The 25,788-nt window shown below is 44.7% G+C and overlaps 1 protein-coding gene across 2 annotated transcripts in view; it reads left to right on the top strand.

Annotated features, from left to right (window-relative positions):
- The window catches only part of DIPK1A (divergent protein kinase domain 1A), a 92,683-nt gene that overhangs the window by 16,310 nt on the left and 50,585 nt on the right, over positions 1–25,788 (top strand). Inside the window, exon 1 of one of the 2 annotated variants that reach the window (XM_072127383.1) lies at positions 2,867–3,024. The exons of the other annotated variant lie outside the window; for it this stretch is intronic. The gene's annotated coding sequence lies outside the window, so the exon portion shown is untranslated. Of the gene's footprint in view, positions 1–2,866; positions 3,025–25,788 lie in introns of those variants that run through there. 2 annotated transcript variants of the gene reach the window in all.

Raw genomic sequence — 25,788 nt, 5'->3', positions numbered from 1 at the left:
TTGAAGATCTTGAGCTTTAACCTCTGTGACCTAGAAGACGGTAAAAGGAGCAGAATGTATTATTGTATTACATACATAACCACTAGAGGGACACGAACCCCTTCAAATTTCTTCTTTTCGCCATCTTCTGATGCCAATAACTTTTTCAGTGTCCAGAGATGCTTAAAAGGGTTGTACGAGAATAATTTAAAAAATTAGGTGGCTGTGGGTGGGCGGCATAAAAAACTGGTACTTGCCATGTCCGTCACTCCTGGTGTCCCGAGCCGCCCTCTCTCTGCACCGTACCCCTGTTTGCAAACAGGGGCACAGAAGCTCTGCTCTTGTAGATTCCGGCTGACTGGGCATGTCCCATCGCCTGACTGATTGCTGGGACAGTGGTCGGGTGGGTGTGCCGGCCGATAGATGCAAGAGTCGAGCTTCCGTGCCCCTGTTAGGGTAATGGCACACGTGCCGTTTTGAACACGTTTTTGAGCAGTCCGCCAAAAACCGCATGTGTTTTTGACCAGTTTCAATTAAGATAATTGGTCAAACCTGTCAAAAACGCATGAATTTTTTTGATGGCCTACTTAAAAACGGGCCAAAAACGCATTCAAAGCGCTGCATGTGCCGTCACCCTAAGGGCGCGTTCACACGTTCTGCCAGCGCACAGGGGACGGAGTTTGGGGCGATTGCATATGCGTTTCCAGAGAAACGCATGCGATCGCGGGAAACGCATATGCGATCGGCCCGAGCCCCGCCCACTGTGCGCTAGCGTCGCGTTATGAACGCGACGATAGCGGAACGTGTGAACGCGCCCTAAGAAAAAAATTACCGAACGAGGTAAGTACTAGTCATTTTTTTAATGCAGGCCACCCCCGCCCACCTAATTTTTTTTTTAGTTAGTCTATAACAATCCCTCTGAGGTATCATTCTTTGCAGGACGAGCTGACATTTTCAATGCGTCCATTTTGGGAACTGTGTGATCTTTTTATCACTTTTTATTAAAAATTTAATGTAATTATCGCAAACAAGTGGCAATTCAGACATTTGGCCACATATTTCTGTTACAGGGTTTACCACTGGGAATAACCATTTTTATATTTAGGGACACAGGCTCAAGTATTTTGGGACAAAATGGATACCTTATGTGTGTATGTTTATTTTCATTTCTGTTATAGGAACAGAATATTTTTTTTAATAACAATATTCTGCAATATTACAGTGTCCTTTACAGATCCTGCTATTACAGCCACTGGACTGTTCCTAAGTTTCCCGGCTGTCGTAGGGGGCCCCAGGCGGATGCAAGTTGACATCACCATGATCACGTTTGATGGCGGCACTGAAGGGGTTATCACCTGCGATCAGTACTGGCCGGTGTGAGCCGCAGGTGTTAGCTGCATAACATCCTTAACAAACATGTGGCGTACAGATACAAGTCAGTAAGGTGTAAATAAATGTGGCACAAGGCATCTCAGATAGATTTGTGGTACTCCAAATTATTAAAGGAAAGCCCAAGCCAGAAACATGGGCAGGAATCGGGCCTGCTACGAGTTTTCTACTCCACACTGATACGTGAAAAACATGTGTATGTATGTGCATGGGTCCAAATGCAATGAATGTGTGAGGGCGGTTTCCCATGTGCCGTTTCTGTTGCGTTTTTAAACGCATCCAAAAAGCCAGTGGGAGGGGGTTTGGTCAAAACCCACACGCATAAGGGTGAAGACACACATGGCGTTTTTGGGCCGTTTTTACTAAGTGCGTTTTCAGATCGTTAAAAACGCATGCGTTTTTGTCAGTTTTTCCGAAATTGCGCAATGAAAAACTGACAAAAACGCATATGTTTTCAAAAAACGGATGCGTTTTTAACGCATGCGTTTTTAACGATCTGAAAACGCACTTAGTAAAAACGGCCCAAAAACGCCATGTGTGTCTTCACCCTAAGTGTTTTGGCCAAACCCCCTCTCACTTGCATCTTGGATGCATTTGAAAACGCAACAAAAATGGCACGTGGGAAAACGTTATCACACCACGGACCACAGCTTTGTGTCCATTTATCCTTAATTTTCTGCACAATAAAAAACAGACTTGGGGCCTCTTACGCCGGCGGCACACGTGGCGTTTTGAACCCGTATTTGGGCCGTTTTTAAGCAGGCGTTAAAAAACTTATGTGTTTTTTGAAAATGCATCTGTTTTTGACCGGTTTTACCAATTATTTTAATTAAAACGGGTCAAAAACGGATGCGTTTTGAAAGCGGGCCAAAAACGGGTTCAAAACACCACATGTACCGCCGGGCTACATTCACACGATGTCGGCGGCAGGGAGTGGAGAAGGGGATGAGTGCTACTCACGGCCGCCCCTCTCCATAGGGATACAAAGCCGTATTACGTAGAAAGATAGGACATATCCCATCTTTCTACGGGCTATGGTACGTGAGGCCATAGAAGTGTATGGGAGGCATATATACGCCGGCCCTGAATACGTCACTCATATGTTCATGTGAATGTCGCCTTAAAGCGATACTTCCTCTATTTTGTTCAATTTTGAGGCAACAAATGAAAGAAAGTGTTACAAAATGTAATAAATCTGGAATGCAGTTCTATTTTTCACGCATTTTCGAACCAGACTTCCGCATTTCACCACTTAATTCAAGTTGACCTTTTGTGGCCTGGCATCATATGACCCCCCCCCCCCCCCCCCCCCCCCCAGGGTCATTAACCCCTGCACTGCTGCCTGAAGACAATAGTCTGGGGGTGCAATCCTATTCTCTTCACAGGGTTTTTTTTTTCCCCACAGCCATATTAGTGTGAACAAGGTGTCATGATGCTGGCAGTGAGGAGCGGGCACACACACGGGCTGGCCCCGGGCTGTCACATACACAGTGACTATGCTGGGAATGTAGTACTAGCGGCGGACGCTGCGAGAAGCCGGCTCACATCTCGCGAGACTTGGCGGCCGTCTCCTGCCGAGAGCTTCCCCACAGCTCCTGCTGTACCTAACGTGTGAGCAGACAGCAGCAGCTCCTGACCATGCCCGCTCCAGCCCAGGTAATGCTGCACACAGCACCGGATCCTCTGCAGTGATGAGCACTGATGACACTGCACATACATGCAGTACAGCAGCCCTGCAGCTGGCACCATCACTGGGCACTGCCCCCCACATCCCCTATGTATGGCTGCTACTGTACTGGAGGCTCTGTTATTGGGGAACATGTTGTATTTGCAGCTGGGGAGGGACATCCAAAGAATTGTGAGACAGGATTTTGGCTCCAGTCAGCCATTAGCAATGGTTTGCATTTATCAAAAGAAATTCTGGTGCCAAACAGAGCCCTTGAGGTCTATGGGGAGCCCTTGTAGGGGTTGGATGCCCCCCACCACCAGAATGTGATAAACTTTTCACTTGTTTGTTTATTTTTATGATTTTTTTTTTTACATTGTTTCATTTGAGCTTTTGTAAAATTTTAATGTGATGGGATAAGTGGGAGGATGTATCCTAGCATTAAGTATCGCATTGTCGGTCTTGTTCTATGTCTGACCCGTGAATTATGATAATAGAGATAATGTAATGGAAATCGCACTTTCAGTCCTAAAGTAAGTCAATAGTTAACTGGGAATTTTTGTAATTTCACTTAATGGAGTTGTCACGTGCTCTTTAGGTCATACCAATATAATGTAACATACTAAAATGTTGACTAGTACTAGAATGATTATTTAAGGTGTTTTTTTTCCTATTTGTTTTATTACTTTATGGCTGTGTGTCAGGTAGGTGTGTGCGTGTTTGTATAGAGCAGAAGTTCCTGCTACAAGGGATATATTGGGCATGCACTGGAGTGTTTACTTTAGATGAGCGTCTTAAAGCAAGTGATTTTTAAAGAGTTTTTTTTTTTAAAGGATTGTCTTGAGCTTATGTTTTATCTCCTGTACATAATATTGTAATTGAATGGGGTCTGACCTCCAGGAACCACACTGGTCATGGTAATGGAGGTCTCCTTCCCCTTAATGAATGATTATGTAGTTTGTAGGCTGTTGCTCCATTCAGTCAGTGGGACTACCATAGATGGAGGAGTACTGCACTTGGTCAATTCTGACAGGTAGTACATGGTAGTACACCGGCTCAACCTACTGCTCCCATCCTCAGGGGTACAAAATATTCACTGATCTGTGGTCAGACTCCCCACCAGTCAGCATATTATTTCCCTTGGCTATAGGATAACTTGCAAATTTGACACATCCCCTTTAAGGGTATGTTCACACACTTGGAGTTTAAGGCAGCAATTTCTGCAACTGTCCTGTAAGATATGAAGGTATAACTAGTAGTCTGGGATCTGCATTCACACCTTAGTATTGGCACATTCTCATGATTGGATGTTCAGAAATTTGGTGTAAATAACCAAAATCTGCACAGTTATACTACTATATTTGTCAGACTGTAAGGGTCGGCCACCTACATCACACGGCCCAGTTGAAAGAAACATGGCAAACATGGTGAAAAATGTAATAGCTGACTGAAAACACAAACTTAAATACTTAATTAAATAAGCATTAAAACACGGAACACCCAGGGGGTCACTGAGCATACACAATGTAAATCAGTGGGGAAGATTCATTATGGATTCCCTGCCAGTTTTCTGGGTGAGAAACCATATGAATCTCCCTCTCCTCCGCCCATTATAGAATTTGTTATGAGGAGGAGCAGGACAGGCGGGAGACTAACTAGGGGCTTGAACACCGGGCCCGTCACATTTACTATAGCAGCAAACACTGCTAGCCCTGATCCGGGTTAAAAATTGGAACTGATGGAATTTGCGCCCATATTCACTATGAGGCCGGTACCTTTTGGTGTATATGGGCGCCGGAGCATTGGCGGGGGGGGGTTTAAGACTGATGTTATAAACGCCAGTTTTGAGGTATCTCCCCTAACGTGTCAAAATGCAACAATCTAGGAATTAAACACTGGGCCATATTTAGCAAATCACTACCAAACCTTGCAATACAGTAAAGAAAAGTTACATCTTACCAGTGGTGCTGTCTCTTCAGCTACCATTGTAGCTTGTTGTGCCGTGCCACATGGTCCGTAACAGAGGGTGAGAGGTTGGTCCAAACACTGTGTTTTTTTGGTGGTACAACAGCTAAAAAAAAGGTAGGCAAGTAAAAAACTAAGAAGCATAACGCCAACTGACCTTAACGCCCACAAATTACAAGCGTAGTACCAAGTATTGTTCGCTACTTATCCATGACCCCTGGGTGTTCAGTGTTTTTAATGCATATTTCATAAAGTATTTAATTTTTTTAATATCTTACTGCATCGCTGGTACATTTGAATAGTATGGTAAGAGCGGGTTTTTACCTATTCACTAGGTTTCCTTTGACTTTATCCTTTTGTATATTTTGCTTTTGCGACTGAAAACAAAGGGAATATATTGCTTCAAATTATCAGATTCCTTTAATAATTTGTTCATATGATGGTGCACAATTGTGCAGCTCTGCGGTAGGGCATGGCAGTAATTAAGTATGGTTACATTACCTGTGATCCATATGTTAATTAAAGACCATCAAATATTGTCATGATTTTTAGGAGTTCTAGAATGAGCACCTTAGTAAATGTGGACGCAACTGCAGCTCAATAGGTAGAAGTGTAAGTTCTAACTGTCTGGGGTTAAGGTCACGTCTTATATGTTATAGTACACAGCTAGTAAGGCGCGTTTGGTGATAAAACTGTGTATTATCTGATGAAAGGGATTAATGTATAACATTTTTCCTATAGAACGCTGCTTCTCGGCACTTCATATAGGTGCTCATTTTCTGCATTACTGTTGTATATCATTATATAACAATAGATGAATTCTTTATTATGATGGTAGTGACATATCAAAATCAGAGAGATTTACTAGTAAACTGAATGTATATCATCCTTCTCATATGAAAATTTGCCTTTTTTCATAAAGTTATGCAAGAGAGACACAAGAGACATCTTCCCCAGGGAACTAATGATAATGCATATTCATTATATACCTCCTATAAACAATTCTACATAGACAGAAGTTGAAAACACACAGAAAGTAAATACACTGCAACCCACATTAAAAGGTCCAATCTAATTCCTTATCATTAGTAATGTTGTTTTGGGACATCTGCTTCCACACCATCCATGTATTTCTAGGGGCTTTTGCACAGACCCATGGTTTCCAGTAGCCCGTGTAGGTGCCGATGAATGGAATCCCTTCTAACCCGCAAAACAGCAGCACCAAACTGTAATCATTAATTACAAAGGGGATTAGTTGCATTATATGTGTTGTTATGATTCTCGAATCCCATCTGCGGCACTTTTGTTGATCTGGAAACTGGACGCTGCACTGATCCAGGGGTCGTGGCAAACAGCCCTCGGCCACTGCGCATTCGCTAACCCTTGTCTGTTTACTATAGTGACCCAATGGATGAAAATGAGAGGTGCAAAGATTAAACACCATGCTAATTTCAAGCATAAACACCATGTTTTAATCATGTCTTAAGTTTTATTTTTACTTTTTAACTAGTGCTGTACTAATTTTCTCTATTTTTCATGCTTCTAAAAGTTTGTGTAAAGCTAGCTAGTCATGTTACCCACAGGCAGCAGGACTTGGGACTTATTGTGAAGTCCTGTATCCCGCTTTCTGCATCCAGGAGAAAGCAGCAGGACACATTGCAGTAAGCCTCCGCTTTACACAAGACCGTAATAGGGTCTCGTACTTGCCGTGGTAAATGCCCATCTCCTTTCCATCATACACCCTGATTTGGTTGCATTTTTTGCGTTGTGCCTACTCTTTCTGTTGTCAATTGATAAAATATGATTATAAACAGAATCTTTAATTTCTCTCTAGAGTATGTGCTTCTTTTTGGAGGGGTTTTTTAATTGGTCTTCAGTATAAAAATTTTCCCCAATTAATGCTGCTTATCTCCTGCCGTTGTTTTCAATACTTTATTTTGCTGTAGTTTATGTAGCAGAATCCCTTCACTGACAATGGCAGGTAACACTAATGCTATACCTAATGCTCATTATCTACTTAAAAAGATTCTTTGTGAGCCTTGGCCACATTCCCGACTTTACCAATCCAAAATGGGTGCCACCTTTATATAAAGACTAGGAGGACAGTGCGAGGGCTGGAGCTGTATCCCGAGGGGAATGAAAATTGATATTTTGTATTGTTATTTTTAACCTGTACAAACCCCTTTTACTGCTTTTGCATTTTTTGAGTGCATGTCATTCTTCACAGTGGGACACAAGATTTTTATGACCTACATTATAAAAGTCAGTGGAAAAACATAGCCAAAGTAATACCTTCGGCCAAAATTTACCATAAAGTAATAATCTTAATATTACAGGGCAATGACTACCATGTCCTGTTTCTAAAAATTAGTATTGTTTCACATTTGTCAAAATTCAGGTGCAAATTCATGTCAACATCAGACCTGTTAAATGTTATTATTTCTCTAGGACAATCTGTCAGTGATACATCTGCCTGCCCTTGGACCTTTATGGCGCTGGCCTCTGGCACAAGAAAGGACTAAGACCATTTTCTACTTTCAGTGAGATCAGTTTCTTGCTTGAGGATTCACTAAACATCATGTTGGAAAACGTCCAAGTGCGACAATGAGTGCCTCTGACCTTCTGAAGCATTTATTATTTTCCCCATATAAAGCTGGATAATTGTAACGTGTGTTTCCAGCGAGGCCTAAGGCAAGATCTTCACTTGCATCCGTTCTTGCGTAACTTAAGTTTCTATCTTACTCCGTCATCTCCTAAGAAAATTGTATTCTGTTTGTGTGTTAATGCCTCTTCTCCGACAATGTAGCTGTAGATGAATGTATATTTTGCCAGGCCCCCTGTAGTATGTGGCCTGCCAGGCCCCCTGTAGTATGTGGCCTGCCAGGCCCCCTGTAGTATGTGGCCTGCCAGGCCCCCTGTAGTATGTGGCCTGCCAGGCCCCCTGTAGCATGTGGCCTGCCAGGCCCCCTGTAGCATGTGGCCTGCCAGGCCCCCTGTAGCATGTGGCCTGCCAGGCCCCCTGTAGCATGTGGCCTGCCAGGCCCCCTGTAGCATGTGGCCTGCCAGGCCCCCTGTAGCATGTGGCCTGCCAGGCCCCCTGTAGCATGTGGCCTGCCAGGCCCCCTGTAGCATGTGGCCTGCCAGGCCCCCTGTAGCATGTGGCCTGCCAGGCCCCCTGTAGCATGTGGCCTGCCAGGCCCCCTGTAGCATGTGGCCTGCCAGGCCCCCTGTAGCATGTGGCCTGCCAGGCCCCCTGTAGTATGTGGCCTGCCAGGCCCCCTGTAGTATGTGGCCTGCCAGGCCCCCTGTAGTATGTGGCCTGCCAGGCCCCCTGTAGTATGTGGCCTGCCAGGCCCCCTGTAGTATGTGGCCTGCCAGGCCCCCTGTAGTATGTGGCCTGCCAGGCCCCCTGTAGTATGTGGCCTGCCCGGCCCCCTGTAGTATGTGGCCTGCCCGGCCCCCTGTAGTATGTGGCCTGCCCGGCCCCCTGTAGTATGTGGCCTGCCCGGCCCCCTGTAGTATGTGGCCTGCCCGGCCCCCTGTAGTATGTGGCCTGCCCGGCCCCCTGTAGTATGTGGCCTGCCCGGCCCCCTGTAGTATGTGGCCTGCCCGGCCCCCTGTAGTATGTGGCCTGCCCGGCCCCCTGTAGTATGTGGCCTGCCCGGCCCCCTGTAGTATGTGGCCTGCCCGGCCCCCTGTAGTATGTGGCCTGCCCGGCCCCCTGTAGTATGTGGCCTGCCCGGCCCCCTGTAGTATGTGGCCTGCCCGGCCCCCTGTAGTATGTGGCCTGCCCGGCCCCCTGTAGTATGTGGCCTGCCCGGCCCCCTGTAGTATGTGGCCTGCCCGGCCCCCTGTAGTATGTGGCCTGCCCGGCCCCCTGTAGTATGTGGCCTGCCCGGCCCCCTGTAGTATGTGGCCTGCCCGGCCCCCTGTAGTATGTGGCCTGCCCGGCCCCCTGTAGTATGTGGCCTGCCCGGCCCCCTGTAGTATGTGGCCTGCCCGGCCCCCTGTAGTATGTGGCCTGCCCGGCCCCCTGTAGTATGTGGCCTGCCCGGCCCCCTGTAGTATGTGGCCTGCCCGGCCCCCTGTAGTATGTGGCCTGCCCGGCCCCCTGTAGTATGGCAGCTGACATCCTAGACCCCTAGGATGAGTCGCTGACTGTCGGAAACTAGTGGGGGCCCTTAAAAAGTGAAAGTGGTGGGGGCCTCAGGGCTAGAGCCCCAGGAGCCCCTCCTTTAATCCGGCCCTGGTTATACGTAATGTGCTTGTGCTAGCCACCACTTGTGCTAGCTAAGGGGGTGGTAACATTTTCTTTTCACTAGGGGTTTTAAAATTGATAGCACCCCACTTGGCAAATATTAGCTCATTTAAATATATTCACATCAAGATGCAGTAAAGAACAGAGCTGTCAACCCAAAATCTCTCACCATAGCATCCAAGGGACTTCTTTAGTATTTGAATGTCAATAACAATGCCATATGGAAGAAATACAATGACATATGGAAGTTAACAAGATTTGACGTGTGAAATGCGGAATAATGTTGAAAATCTATGCTGAGATGTAAATGACATGCTGCATAAGGGCAAGTGTAACGATAAGTGCTTCTGACCTTCTGAGATTATTACTTTCCTCCTATGTAGCCTGATAATTGTGTTGCACTTTTCCAGGGAGACCTTGGGCAATGTCTTCAAATCTGAGATATGATCTTATATTATAGTAACAGATGGCCCCTAATGACTTCCTTTATAGTGCTAGTACACACCGTCACTCACTCTACAGAGTCTGTACACTGGTAAATAGAAGTTATAATCCATTCACGGAATAAGGATTGGTGTGGTTTTTAGTCCTGATCCTGCACCATGGATCCATAGAGCTACACCCCATTGGCATGGCCTAAAATCTGCATGGAAGCTTGGTGTATTGTCTTAAGGTCTGGATGATGAGGTAACCACTGCCTTCTGCCTACAGAAGGTGTCAAAGGGATATTTCCTGCCCTGAGATTACATAGTACTCCTACTCCGCAGTTTTAATTATCCCTCTATGGCTGCATTGTTCATGGGGAGTGTTGTCAGTAATATGGCAACAGTAGTTATATCGCCTACGGAGATGATAACATCTGCTGCTTGTGGGTCAGGAAACCACATTATTGTTTTGTCTGTCCAAGCAATTACTTTGGTAGCCATATCGAAGGAGAGAAAAGCCACAGGTTAGAGCTATGAGTACACCAACATTTATCTTTGGGCTGTCATTTATACAGGGAGGAATAAGAATCTGAGGAATTGCGGCAGAAAGAAGGGGATCCTATAGTGTAACTGTGCGTTTTACATTTATTGCGAGCTTGTTGCTTTTTGAGTGGGGTTTCCATTTAGTGTTTTTTACCTTTGCATTGGAAGAACTCAACTGTTAAGCCTATTGTGTTGAGTGAGTTTAGACTGAGATACTCGCTCCATGTGCTTGCAGGATTTCACGGATCAAACCTTGATCCACTGAGCTGAAAGTGCATGCTAAATTCAGTTAAAGGGGTCCTCTTCTAGTCCCTGATATTGCGACCATTCATCTCTATACACCTGAGCTGTAATATTGGCACAAACCCTGGTTGTCAGGTGTGGTACAATTTTTGGAAGGTAGCGGCCATGTTTTTCAACTGCTTTAAAGGGGTTTTCCACAAAGATAAGTAAGGCGTTATCCACGGGATAGGGCCTAACTTGCTGATCAGTGGGGGTCTCAGTACTGAGACCCCCACAAATTGTGAAAACGAGGGGTCCCACCGACCCCCTCGCCAATCCTCAGACTAATGGAGCAGACTGCCGCGTATGACCGTTCTGCTCCATTAATGTCTATGGAGCTGATGGAGATCACTGAGCTCTGCGCGGCGTCTGCTCCATTAGTCTGAGAAGCGATGAGGGGTTGGTCACATCCCTCATTTTTTCTCATCTGTGGGGTTCTCTGCACTCAAACACCCACTGATCAGCAAGTTGGGCCCTATCCTGTGGATAAGGCCTAACTTGTCTTCGAGGAAAACCCCTTTAAGAGAGTCTGGTAATTTCTGCAAGCGACTGGCCACTAAGCCACCCACAAGTCTATATGGACTGGCGGTTAAGTGTCCCAACTCGTCCTATGTCACCTCTGCAAAAAAAACCTCTAATACTTACCTTGGTCTGCAGCTCGTCAGACCCATCTCTAGACAAGTGTAAGTGTTTTGTTTTTTTTTTATTAATAACTCCTGACCAATACGCTATAGGGCAAGTCAGGACACCCAACTCTGTAGACAGTTTAGTGTCCCAAAATGCCCTTTCAGTTTCTATTTCAGGATGGGATCTGTATAAGAGTGGTTTTACATTGTTGTTTGTTTTTTCACTGAACCTATTTTGGCTTATGCAATCTGACACGTACTGATTGGTTTTCTTTTCTTGGCTTCAGTGATTTTTCACTGATGTTTTACGGAAGCATTATTTTCACTGGGCTTTTTCACACACATCAGTTTTTTTTTCAGTGATCAGTTTAGAAATTTTTCTTTTTGAATTCACTAACTGATCACTGAAAAAAAAAACTGTAGTATGTAAAGGCCCATTGAAAAGAATGGTACCAAGCCCGTCTACTGGGGACGTATATATCCGGCCACAGATACACTTTGCCCCCAATGGATGTGTGAATGCTCCCCAAGTCCCATTCACTTCGCTCTTTATGTAAAACAGTCGTGTTTGAAACGTGTGATGGTGATGTGAAAGGTGCATCGTTGTGGCAAATAATAATTTTTACCTACTAGAAATATGGTGGGATCTTTGAATCGCTAGCAGTTTCACAGCATGTATCCCTAGCCTAAAGGCCATGACTGTATTTAGCTCTTACACGTCAAGCATAATGCCATCACTTATAATACAATTATGTGTAATCAGTATAAGTGACTTCTCATCAAAGGGCAATTATTATCCAACACATTTCTAACATGTCTATACCACAAAGATGAGGTGCTGCACAGTGTCTGCACATCCTGTTAAACCACAGTCAGATTGCTGCTTTGATGTCCATGATTAGGAAGTTATTGTTTGAGTGAGTCATTAACGTATGGGTTAGGCTGAAATCACATGCAGTTGTTTCACATCTACCCCAGTATTTGGATTAAAGAGAAGTCTTTATTCCTCTTGGACTTATTTTTGGGTTGTAGTTTTTCATGGACCGTGGGTCAGTAAAGACGGACTGAAGGCGCATGTGGCACAATCACCGCAGAAGAATTTTCGTAGATAACCCTCAGTGATTTGCATTGCATCACAGTAGATCGGATTTAGAAAATATTATTTCCATGTTGTATAAAAAAAAATGGCACCATAAAATTCCCACTTATAGTTATATTAAAAAAAAAAAGTTGTAAAACCTGTAGCCGGACATAATTGTAGAAAGAGAAAATTATAAATGCATGAAGAGAAAGCCTAGTACCCTATATATTGGTTGTCTCTGTTTGTTTGGTCTCTGATAAGCTGTAATTACCAAATTCCAAAAGCATTCTATATAACAGTACTGATTTACTAGTAAAGTCATGTAACGTGAAGGGAGGCGCAATCAGGTTAATGAAACTCTACCATTTTTTTTTTTTTTTCATGTGTTCTGCGGAGGGGTATGTTACCCAGGCCCGTTCCCATTGGCTAAGGGCCACCCTGTGAGGACATCGGAAGGCGTGGCGTACACCTTATATACTCGGCGTTCCACGCAGGCGCTAGCCGCTATCATCAATGCGGGGAGACGCTATATCAGTGTTCAGATAGACAGAAAATGAATATCAGAGTCTAGTCTACAAACTCAATATATTATGATCCCTGATGAATGTATTCAGGAAACGCGTCGGATCAACACTACTGTTTTTAGGAGAGCTAGTGGGGGATAGTCAATATATTAGAGTAGCACTATACAGTCCAGATATGCAAATACCCTAGGACTGATAGGTTGGCAGCTCAGACTACCTAATCATCCACAATTTCTAAAGCCTCCTTTGCATATCTCTTTGGTCCCAGACTCATAGAGTGATTACACATCTGTAGTCTGGGTTCTTTTTACTTCACCTATTTTGTACACTCAATGGTGTCAGGGTTACACTGTGGTTACACTATTTATTTATCGTGAATTATTACATTTTAATATTACTTATCGAATAAAGGTTAAGTTTTAACCATTCAATACTCCCTACATTCCCCCCTCAGTGAAAAGTTGTGAACCAAACATACCTTGAGATTGCTGGAGCTACACTGATGCAGGGAGATATCTTGTTTAATCCCTGAATTGAGTGGTTTTGCTGAAAAATACAATTATGATAATGAGGCTCTCCATTAGAAACAAGATGCATGTCCTTGGATACGATCACCCCTGCACCCTATCAGCACTAGCCAGACATAGGCTATGGAGGTACCCAACCACCTGGATTCACCGATCATTTCCACATGACGACTGTGGGACATGCAGCAACTCCAGGACATTTCAAATGCAAAAATTATTTGTTTCTTTGCACAATCTCTCCAGAAGTGATGGTTGTAGCAAATGTTACAGACTGATTAGCATAATTTTAAAAGTTGATTTTAGAAGGAAGGATCACCACAGTCATGGCGGCTGGATCTATGAGTTTTTCATGCCTCTGGTTTTTCATGCTTAATTTTTAAGCTAGATTTCCATAAAATTATATATTTTAAAAATAATAAGAATAACTTGTTATATACTCGGTATAACTTGGTATATGAACTCCTTTATAGTGTTGAGTGTTAATAAAATAGAATAAAAAATAAACCTACCCATTTCCTTTCTTCCATTATTTTTAATACAATGAATACAGCAGCCTTATAATTTCCATGAAAATAACAGAAGTCTGATAGGATTATGATCAAAGGACAATTAAAAAAAAAATCCATTGAAGGCTTTTCTATTTTTTTACTTAACAAAAGAATAAAAGTATAGCTGAAACAAAATTGCTAGATGTCAGGATCTACTCCATACCCTCTGTAAATCGTGCACAATATTCATTTTTCATCAACATTTTTGATATCTATTCTTTTAGCAGCGCTTCCTGTCGAGAAGCTATTTTTGCAGCCTTGAACCGTCCTAGAACAATTTGTTCTTAGTTGAAAAAGAACAGAAATTTGCTCTATTCACTTTAATAAGCAGCAAAGTTTAATTATACTAAATTATAGCACAAAAACTTATATTCTCATCTATGCCCTTTGGCCCTTCCATACCGAGCGCTGCTTGGGCAAGCTTAGGTTATTTTGGTGCCTAATAGAGTGGTGCATAGAAATCTACAGTGATGGAAGGAGAATGCAGATGTCTTATAGCTAATTGCAGAGGCTTAAGGATAAAAAAAAAAATTTAAAAGACAGACGCGAAGCACCATGATACATTGTGCAGAGATTTTATTGCTTGTTCCGGCCCTTGAGAAGCAATGAATATATTGTCATACAGGAAATAATTACTGTCAGAATCACTCATCCTCCTGATTTATGGCTCTAATTTGCCATTTCACTTTGTATGTCTAGAACAAATTAAGACCTTGCTCTTGATAAACAGGTAACATTCTCATACGGTATGTAAATTTTATGGCCTTTAAATTTTTCACATGGTTTCATTTAAAAAATATGTCTGGTTTCACACCGGGTGTGTTTTTTTTTTTTCCCCCTCCCTTTGGCTTAATTTGTGCGTTATAACTTGTGAAAAAGTACAGCATCCAGATGTTAGCTGTGAGTGGCACTGAATATATCATTGTCAAACCACATTTTTTTTAAACTATTTTTGTGTGGCACCTGTGTGCTGCACTTACCCTCGGCCTCCGTTTTTACATCTTTACTAGAGATGAGCGAACATGCTCGTCCGAGCTTGATGCTCGTTCGAGCATTAGCGTACTCGAAACTGCTCGTTGCTCGGATGAATACTTCGCCCGCTCGAGAAAATGGCAGCTCCCGCCGTTTTGCTTTTTGGCGGCCAGAAACAGAGCCAATCACAAGCCAGGAGACTCTGCACTCCACCCAGCATGACGTGGTACCCTTACACGTCGATAGCAGTGGTTGGCTGGCCAGATCAGGTGACCCTGGGATAGACTAGCCGCTGCCCGCGCTGCTCGGATCATTCTGTGTCTGGATGCCGCTAGGGAGAGAGCTGCTGCTGGTCAGGGAAAGCGTTAGGGTGTTCTATTAGCTTACTGTTAGGCAGGAGTGATTCTCCAAGAACCCAACAGCCCTTCTTAGGGCTACAATAACGTTCTACTTTTTTTTTTTTTATTTGCATCTAGTACCATTTTGTGAGGAATTAGCAGGGGGACTTGCTACCGTTGTGTTTAGCTCTTAGTGGCACACATATCCACCTCAAACACCAAAGTGGGAAAATTTAGTAGGGGTTGGATTTCAATTAGGCACAGTCTGCCATTTGTCCTTTTTTATTTTACGTTTATTTTGTTTAATAACTGAGCGTCATCTCATCTGGCATAGTAGTGTGCTTTCATACTTGGCTAGAAAATAGCCATAGGAGAATCCAAACGGCTTACGCCTACAGTAGCGTTATATATTTGATTTCTGGTTGATCTGCTGGTGGCTGTACTTGCTGCAGTGCATCTACTAGCCAATTGTGAGCAATTTGTAGTGAGACTTGCGACCGCTGTGTTTTGCGCTTAGTGACGCACATATCCATTGCAAAGACCGAAGTGGGAAAATTTAGTAGGGGTTGGATTTCAATTAGGCACAGTCTGCCATTTGTCCTTTTTTTATTTTACGTTTATTTTGTTTAATAACTCAGCGTCATCTCATCTGGCATAGTAGTGTGCTTTCATACTTGGCTAGAAAATAGCCATAGGAGAATCCAAACGGCTTACGCCTACAGTAGCGTTATATATTTGATTTCTGGTTGATCTGCTGGTGGCTGTACTTGCTGCAGTGCATCTACTAGCCAATTGTGAGCAATTTGTAGTGAGACTTGCGACCGCTGTGTTTTGCGCTTAGTGACGCACATATCCATTGCAAAGACCGAAGTGGGAAAATTTTGTAGGGGTTGGATTTCAATTAGGCACAGTCTGCCATTTGTCCTTTTTTATTTTACGTTTATTTTGTTTAATAACTCAGCGTCATCTCATCTGGCATAGTAGTGTGCTTTCATACTTGGCTAGAAAATAGCCATAGGAGAATCCAAACGGCTTACGCCTACAGTAGCGTTATATATTTGATTTCTGGTTGATCTGCTGGTGGCTGTACTTGCTGCAGTGCATCTACTAGCCAATTGTGAGCAATTTGTAGTGAGACTTGCGACCGCTGTGTTTTGCGCTTAGTGACGCACATATCCATTGCAAAGACCGAAGTGGGAAAATTTAGTAGGGGTTGGATTTCAATTAGGCACAGTCTGCCATTTGTCCTTTTTTATTTTACGTTTATTTTGTTTAATAACTCAGTGTCATCTCATCTGGCATAGTAGTGTGCTTTCATACTTGGCTAGAAAATAGCCATAGGAGAATCCAAACGGCTTACGCCTACAGTAGCGTTATATATTTGATTTCTGGTTGATCTGCTGGTGGCTGTACTTGCTGCAGTGCATCTACTAGCCAATTGTGAGCAATTTGTAGTGAGACTTGCGACCGCTGTGTTTTGCGCTTAGTGACGCACATATCCATTGCAAAGACTGAAGTGGGAAAATTTAGTAGGGGTTGGATTTCAATTAGGCACAGTCTGCCATTTGTCCTTTTTTATTTTACGTTTATTTTGTTTAATAACTGAGCGCCATCTCATCTGGCATAGTAGTGTGCTTTCATACTTGGCTAGAAAATAGCCATAGGAGAATCCAAACGGCTTACGCCTACAGTAGCGTTATATATTTGATTTCTGGTTGATCTGCTGGTGGCTGTACTTGCTGCAGTGCATCTACTAGCCAATTGTGAGCAATTTGTAGTGAGACCTGCGACCGCTGTGTTTTGCGCTTAGTGACGCACATATCCATTGCAAAGACCGAAGTGGGAAAATTTAGTAGGGGTTGGATTTCAATTAGGCACAGTCTGCCATTTGTCCTTTTTTATTTTACGTTTATTTTGTTTAATAACTCAGCGTCATCTCATCTGGCATAGTAGTGTGCTTTCATACTTGGCTAGAAAATAGCCATAGGAGAATCCAAACGGCTTACGCCTACAGTAGCGTTATATATTTGATTTCTGGTTGATCTGCTGGTGGCTGTACTTGCTGCAGTGCATCTACTAGCCAATTGTGAGCAATTTGTAGTGAGACTTGCGACCGCTGTGTTTTGCGCTTAGTGACGCACATATCCATTGCAAAGACCGAAGTGGGAAAATTTAGTAGGGGTTGGATTTCAATTAGGCACAGTCTGCCATTTGTCCTTTTTTATTTTACGTTTATTTTGTTTAATAACTCAGTGTCATCTCATCTGGCATAGTAGTGTGCTTTCATACTTGGCTAGAAAATAGCCATAGCAATAGGATAGCATTGTTTGGTTTTAAAAACTCAAAAACACAAAAAAAAAAAAAAACCACAATAAAAAGTTAAAAAAAAATTAAAGCTATAACTCTCATTTTAAAAATGTTTAACCCGAGGGCTAGGGGTAGAGGACGAGGGCGGGGACGTGGGCGTCCAACTACTGCAGGGGTCAGAGGCCGTGGTCCTGGCCGGGGTGAGACACCACCTGCTTATGAGGGAGCAGGGGAACGCCGCAGAGCTACACTCCCTAGGTTCATGTCTGAAGTTACTGGGACTCGTGGTAGAGCACTGTTGAGGCCAGAACAGTGCGAACAGGTGATGTCGTGGATTGCTGACAATGCTTGAGCAATTTGTCCACCAGTCAGTCTTCCACGCAGTCCACCCATGTCACCGAAATCGCCACTCCTCCAGCTCCTGCACCTCAGCCTCCTCCCCCCCAGTCTGCCCCCTCCCAGGAAAATTTGGCATTTGAACCGGCATACTCTGAGGAACTGTTTTCTGGACCCTTCCCACAGTCACAAACCACTTGTCCGGTTGCTGCTGAGCAATTTTCCGATGCCCAGGTTTTCCACCAGTCACAGTCTGTGGGTGATGATGACCTTCTTGACGTAGTGGAAGTGTGTAAAGAGGTGTCCGACGATGAGGAGACACGGTTGTCAGACAGTGGGGAAGTTGTTGTCAGGGCAGGAAGTCCGAGGGGGGAGCAGACTGAGGGATCGGAGGATGATGAGGTGACAGACCCAAGCTGGGTTGAGAGGCCGGGTGAACACAGTGCTTCTGAGACGGAGGAGAGTCCTCGACCAGAACAGGTTGGAAGAGGCAGTGGTGGGGCCAGACGGAGAGGCAGGGCCAGAGCTGGTGCATCAGCGCCAAATGTGTCAACTAGTGAAGCTCCCGTGGCGAGGGCTCTTGCGGCGAGGGCTAGATCTTCAGAAGTCTGGAGGTTCTTTAAGGAAACACCGGATGACCGACGGACTGTGGTGTGCAACATTTGCCAAACCAGGCTCAGCAGGGGTTCCACCACTACTAGCTTAACTACCACCAGTATGCGCAGGCATATGAATGCTAAACACCCCACTCAGTGGCAACAAGCCCGTTCACCTCCGGCCGTGCACACCACTGCTCCTTCCCCTGTGTCAGCTGATAGTCAGCCCCCTGCCCAGGACCCTGCCACAAAAACCCCATCGTCGCCTCCACGATCCTCCACAGCATCCACCAGCGTTCAGCTCTCCATACCCCAGACGCTGGAGCGGAAACGCAAATATAGTGCAACCCACCCGCACGCCCAAGCCCTTAATGTGCACATCTCCAGATTGCTTAGCCTGGAGATGCTGCCCTATAGGCTAGTAGAGACCGAGGCCTTTCGCAACCTCATGGCGGCGGCCGCCCCTCGGTATTCGGTCCCCAGCCGCCACTACTTTTCCCGATGTGCCGTCCCAGCCCTGCACTAGCACGTGTCAGACAACATCACCCGTGCCCTGACCAACGCCGTTTCTGACAAGGTCCACCTGACCACGGACACGTGGACGAGTGCTGCCGGGCAGGGCCACTATATATCGCTGACGGCACATTGGGTTAACTTGGTGGAGGCTGGGACCGAGTCTGACCCTGGGGCTGGTCATATACTGCCGACGCCGAGGATTGCGGGGCCTACCTCGGTCCAGGTGTTTCAGGCCTACTATGCCTCCTCCTCCTCCCACCCCTCCTCCACCTCCTCCTCCGAACTACCATCCGTGGGCACGGCGCCATCAGTCGGTAGCTCTAGGCACAGCAGCAGTGCCGTTGCTAAGCGACAGCAGGCGGTGCTCAAACTGCTGAGCCTAGGCGATAAAAGGCACACCGCCCAAGAGCTATTACAGGGCATCACGGCGCAGACTGATCTGTGGCTGGCACCGCTGAACCTGAAGCCAGGCATGGTTGTGTGTGACAACGGCCGTAACCTGGTGGCGGCTCTGCAACTCGGCAGACTGACACATGTGCCATGCCTGGCCCATGTGTTAAATCTGATAGTTCAGCGTTTCCTCAAGACATACCCCAATCTGTCAGATTTGCTCACGAAGGTGCGCCGCATCTGTGCGCATTTCAGGAAGTCCAGCACAGATGCTGCCACTCTCAGGGCAGCGCAGCGCCGCCTCCAACTGCCCGCTCACCGACTGTTGTGCGACGTGCCCACGAGGTGGAATTCAACACTGACCATGTTATCCAGAGTTTACCAGCAGCGCCGAGCCATTGTAGACTGCCAGATGTCAACTTCCACCAGAACTGGTAGTCAGGTCAGTCAGCTTCCTCAAGTCTACAATGAGGAGTGGACGTGGATGTCTGATATCTGTCAGGTGCTGAGTAACTTTGAGGAGTCAACACAGATGGTCAGTGGCGATGCCGCCATCATCAGCCTCACCATCCCGCTGCTTGGCCTGTTGAAAAACTCTCTGATCAGCATGAAGTCGGAAGCTTTGCGCTCGTCACAAGAGACGGGGGAAGAAGATTCCCTTGTTGATAGCCAAAGCACCCTTAGGTCTGTTTCTCAGCGCATATCGGAGGAGGTGGAGGTGGAGGAGGAAGAGGAGGAGAATGTTGGCGAGACACAAGAGGGGACCATTGTTGAGTCCTTCACTGTTCAGCGTGTATGGGCAGAAGAAGAGGAGTTGGAGGAGTTGGAGGAGGAGGAAATGGACAGTCAGGCCAGTGAGGGGAGTGAATTCTTACGCGTTGGTACTCTGGCGCATATGGCAGATTTCATGCTAGGCTGCCTATCCCGTGACCCTCGCGTTCAAAGAATTTATTCCAGCACCGATTACTGGGTGTTCACTCTCCTGGACCCACGGTAGAAGCAAAATCTTTCCACTCTCATCCCTGCAGAGGAAAGGAGTGTGAGAATGCATGAATACCAGCAGGCCCTGGTTCACAAGCTGAAACAGTATTTCCCTTGTGACAGCGCTAGCGGCAGAGTGCGTAGTTCTGCGGGACAAGTAGCGAGGGAGAGTAGGCGAGCAGGCAGCTTGTCCAGCACTGGCAAGGGTACGCTTTACAAGGCTTTTGCCAGCTTTATGTCACCCCAGCAAGACACTGTCACCTGTCCCCAGTCTCGGCAGAGTAGGGCTGATCTTTACAGAAAGATGGTGAGGGAGTACGTAGCTGACCATACCATCGTCCTAAATGATCACACAGCTCCCTACAACTACTGGGTTTCAAAGCTGGACATGTGGCACGAACTGGCGCTGTACGCCTTGGAGGTTCTTGCCTGCCCTGCCGCTAGCGTCTTGTCCGAGCGGGTTTTCAGTGCAGCTGGTGGCATCATCACCGATAAGCGTACACGCCTGTCGACTGACAGGCTGACGCTTATTAAGATGAATAAAGCCTGGATTTCTCATAATTTCCAATCTCCACCAGGTGAAGGAAGCTCAACCTGAATAATTGATCCACTCCTCCTCCTCCTCATTTTCCTCCTTCTCCTCCTCTTTGTACAGTAAAGCAGAGGAAACTGGCTATTTTTTGACAGGGCCCACTGGCTCTAGCTATAGTACTTTATGCATTTAATTTTTCTGGAGGGCCACCGACCCGGTCCTCTGTTTTAAACAATTTTTGGGAGTGCCACATACAGGCACTCAATCTATTCAATTTTTCTGGAGGGCCACCTACCTGCTCCTCTGGTTTGAAAACTTTTTGGGACTGCCACATACAGGCACTCAATCTATTCTATTTTTCTGGAGGGCCACCTACCTGCTCCTCTGGTTTGAAAACTTTTTGGGACTGCCACATACAGGCACTATCCAAATTGAATTGTCTCCATAGCAGCCTCCACACGTTGTCTCCATTGCTACCTCCAAAAGTCGTCCATATAGCTGCCTCCATACATCGTCCCTTTATCAAATGAGGTGTGTCAGGCCGAAATTTGGGTTGTTTTCATGGATTCCACATCAAAGTTGTTAACTTTGTCGCCACCCTGCTGTGTTATCCACAAAATACACTGGCAAACTTTTACCATTTACGGATATTATTTCAGCGCTTCTTGCGCATCTGTTTACATTCCCCTCACCCGCCATATCCTAAACTTATAAGAACGCTACTACACTTGATCTTATACAAAAGGTTCTTAGAAGTGCTGTTTGGGGAGTAGCCTAGAGACAGGGGCTTGGATTGGCGAAAGCTCGCCTGGCAGCGGAGCGCCAGCTCCATGCCAAGAACCAACTAACATAGTTTTAACTGCAGCACCTTTAATCTACTACTAGTTCACTGCCTCCATACATGGCCGCCTTATCAAACGTGCTGTGTCAGGCAGAATTTTGGGTTGTTTTCATGGCTTCCACAACAAACTTGTTAACTTTGTCACCACCCTGCTGTGTAATCCTCAAAATATACTGGCAAACTTTTACCATTTACGGATATTATTTCAGCGCTTCTTGCGCATCCGTTTACATTCCCCTCACCCGCCATATTCCAAACTTATAAGAACGCTACTACACTTAACTTGGTGCAGGCTGGGACCGAGTCTGACCCTGGGGCTGGTCATATACTGCCGACGCAGAGGATTGCGGGGCCTACCTCGGTCCAGGTGTTTCAGGCCTACTATGCCTCCTCCTCCTCCCACCCCTCCTCCACCTCCTCCTCCTCCTCCGAATTACCATCCGTGGGCATGGCGCCATCAGTCGGTAGCTCTAGGCACAGCAGCAGTGCCGTCGCTAAGCGACAGCAGGCGGTGCTCAAACTGCTGAGCCTAGGTGATAAAAGGCACACCGCCCAAGAGCTATTACAGGGCATTCCGCATCAAACTTGTTAACTTTGTCGCCACCGTGCTGTGTAAGCCACAAAATATACTGGAAAACTTTTTTCATTTACGGATATTATTTCAGCGCTTCTTGCGCAGATGTTTACATTCCCCTCACCCGCCATATCCCAAACTTATAAGAACGCTACTACACTTGATCTTATACAAAAGGTTCTTAGAAGTGCTGTTTGGGGAGTAGCCTAGAGACAGGGGCTTGGATTGGCAAAAGCTCGCCTGGCAGCGCAGCGCCAGCTCCATGCCAAGATCCAACTAACATAGTTTTAACTGCAGCACCTTTAATCTACTACTAGTTCACTGCCTCCATACATGGTCCCCTTATCAAACGAGCTGTGTCAGGCAGAATTTTGGGTTGTTTTCATGGCTTCCATGTTAACTTTGTCGCCACCCTGCTGTGTAATCCACAAAATATACTGGCAAACTTTTATCATGTACCGATATTATTTGAGCGCTTCTTGCTCACCTCCTTTGGTTCCTCTCTGCCACCCATTGGTTTGAAGCCTGAGTCCATTTAGGGTATGTTGCCATGCCACTCTCTAGCCTGCCGCTGCCTCTGCATGCCGTCCCCTATAGTGTCAGGGTCAATTATTGGATGTTTTAGATGCTATCTAGCCTCATTCGGTCACTCTGTCATGGCCATGCTGTTGCCCATAATTTTGGCATAATGGTGCGATTAAGCAGCCTCAGAGGCATCCATGCATGCTGCCCCTGCTGTTTCCTGTCCATTCCCGTGGTGTTTCCATCCTTTTCTGAGGTTCCCAGGTGTTTGGCCAAGCTTCCCTGTGCAGAGCCTTGGTCCCCTTGAAAAATGCTCGAGTCTCCTATTGACTTCAATGGGGCTCGTTACTCGAAACGAGCACTCGAGCATCGGGAAAAGTTCGTCTCGAATAACGAGTACCCGAGCATTTTAGTGCTCGCTCATCTCTAATCTTTACCTGTGCAGTCCAAATGACACATCCCCTTTTATACTTTGGGTCCTTACGATTACAGATCATCACATTTGTATAGTTTTGATGTCTTCATACTTTTGTATACAAAATAAAAAGGTTCCCTGTAACTTTTTATGACACCCATAAAGTATTCATACTTTTTTTTTTCTTTTTTTTTGGTGGGATGAGCTGCCTTTTTCAATGGTACGGTTTGTGACCTATATGTTCTTTTGATTACTTTTTATTCACGTATATATGGGTTACAAAATGGTGCAAATCTGTGTGCTTTTGTTCACGGCATAGATTAATGGGTTTTGTATTTTGATGGCTCCAGCATTGGGATACCCAACATGTTTATGATTTTATATTTTTAGATGTGTTCTAGATAAAGAAGGTTAATTTGAAATTTCACATAATTTTTTAAAATTATTTTTGATTAATATTTTCATTGATAAGTGTCTTATCACTCATACTAATTATTAAAATGCAACTGTTTTGAAGTATATTTTGCCTGTAACAGTTTGCCTTCAGCAGACCATCAAAGGTCAAGCTGAATGATACATACTGAACATATAGGCATATGGAGTTAAGGAACCGGTACAATATTTCTTTAATCTTTTTCTTTTTTAAATAACTTTTTACTATTTGTCTAGATGCAAAAATCGGTCCAATATTTTTCAGTTATAAACAATTTGTGTTGCCAATGTGAAGTATATTTTTGTTCTCTGGTAATTTGGTGCCAGCTGATGGACATGATGCATGCTCTGCATGATTTATATTCCACATTTTTGTACTGTTTGACTTGATCTTAGGTGTCTTAAGAAAATAAGTGGGATGTTATTTATTGCTGCGGATCGTGGTGCAGAAGTGAAGCTTTTCGATGACATGCCATGCAAAATTGTTTAGTTTATAGAAGTCAGTAATCAACCAGATTAGATCAAATCAAAAGACGAGGGGGCACTGTCTCCGTCTGGAGAAAACAAGGTTTAATCACCGGAGGCGACAGGGCTTTTTTACTATGAGAACTGTCACTCTGTGGAATAGCCTGCCTCAGGCGCTGGTCACAGCAGGGACAGCAGAGAGCTTTAAGAAGGGTCTAGATGCCTTTTTACACCTAAATAACATTGATGGTTATGTTATATAGAATTGTTTCCCCTAAATCCCTTCCTCATCCAATCCCTTCCCTTCCTTGGTTGAACTTGATGGACAAGTGTGTCTTTTTTCAACCGTATAAACTATGAAACTATGAAACCAATTGGGCTTGCTTTTTGAAGCTTGCTTAATGGCTGTGGGATCACCACTGGGATAAAACTTTTGCAAAAGTTGTAAAGAAATATACTGTGATTTTCAACATACCATGAATATTTCTTTGCATTATGCCATTTCCAAAATATTCCCATTTTAATCCATATGCTAATGAGGGATATTGGGATTGATGTTTATTTGCTTTTATGCATTTCTGTATTCTACAGCGATGAAAACTTTGTCTAGGAGCTAGTGAAGCAAAGCTAATCACACATCGCCTTTTGTTCTGTAGTTTCCCCATTGTTGATTCCTTTAGGAAACCATCACATATTTACCTTCTGGTATAGAGTATTGATGGAACCGCTCACATTCTTGTTAACTTTACATCCTTATCAATGAAGTTCTTTCCAGTGAGATCGCCTGTGTTGTTTGCTAGTTGAGAGTAAAAAATGGAAGCAAACATCTGATCGATTACTAGATGGAACAGTGTTGTTTTTCTTAGCAGTCATTCTTATAAATCAGCACAACTGTATTTTATGGAGTTGACATAAATGAAGAAGAATTCGCGTTGCTAACGCTTGTAATATATTTGCTGATTGTGTCTGATTGGATTCTGTGCAGAAAGCGGCTTGTGTCAGCGGAGTGGTAACTCTCCACAATCTGCGGGTAATAGCCTTCTCTGCAGATATTCGGGTAAGAGTAGGGCTCAAGTTGCTTGCATCTCTCTAAATTTCCAAAAATGGTGGTAAATTTGTTACCTTCGAATGTTTAGGACCTAAAAGGATCCTATCACAAGACACATTACACTTGAGACAACCCCTTCAGGTCTAGAGGATAAATCTGTAGGGAATCCGAATGTCTTAAATCATGGAGTTGTTGTACACTTTGCAGAGAACGTTGCTTAGATTTCAATCTGTAAATTGGCAAAGGTCTATTCTTTACATTAACAAATAATTGCACTGCACGACCACTTCTGGGTCAGTGATATAAATCAGACAACCCCTTGAATCAGATTTTCACATAATGCGCTTTACGCTTGGAAAGAGCAACCAATGTCGCAATAATTTTTATTTCTGGAGGAGTAAAAGTACTCATTAGCATTTCTGAGGAGCATTTTAGTTGAGGAAGAATACAAATTTAGTAGTAAAATGATTGATCTATTAAGTATATAACCAGCAGTTCCCGTTTGGTACGCGGCTGCGTTAAGCGCAATATTTACTAGATCAGTGCTCATGGCTGTTATTTTGTTGGACTATGTGTCCATTAATTATACAGTAGAGCATTTCCTAAACTGTCCCATTTTTTTACCGATCACTCCAAATATAATTCATGAGTATCCATGAAAAACGATGCCAGGCATATACAGATCATAAACATGGGACATCGCGCCCAAA

Source organism: Engystomops pustulosus, chromosome 10 (genome assembly GCF_040894005.1).
Source record: "Engystomops pustulosus chromosome 10, aEngPut4.maternal, whole genome shotgun sequence".
Lineage (NCBI taxonomy): Eukaryota > Metazoa > Chordata > Amphibia > Anura > Leptodactylidae > Engystomops > Engystomops pustulosus.
Note: the sequence above shows the minus strand (reverse complement) of the source record. Positions and strands in the feature narration are given on the sequence as shown.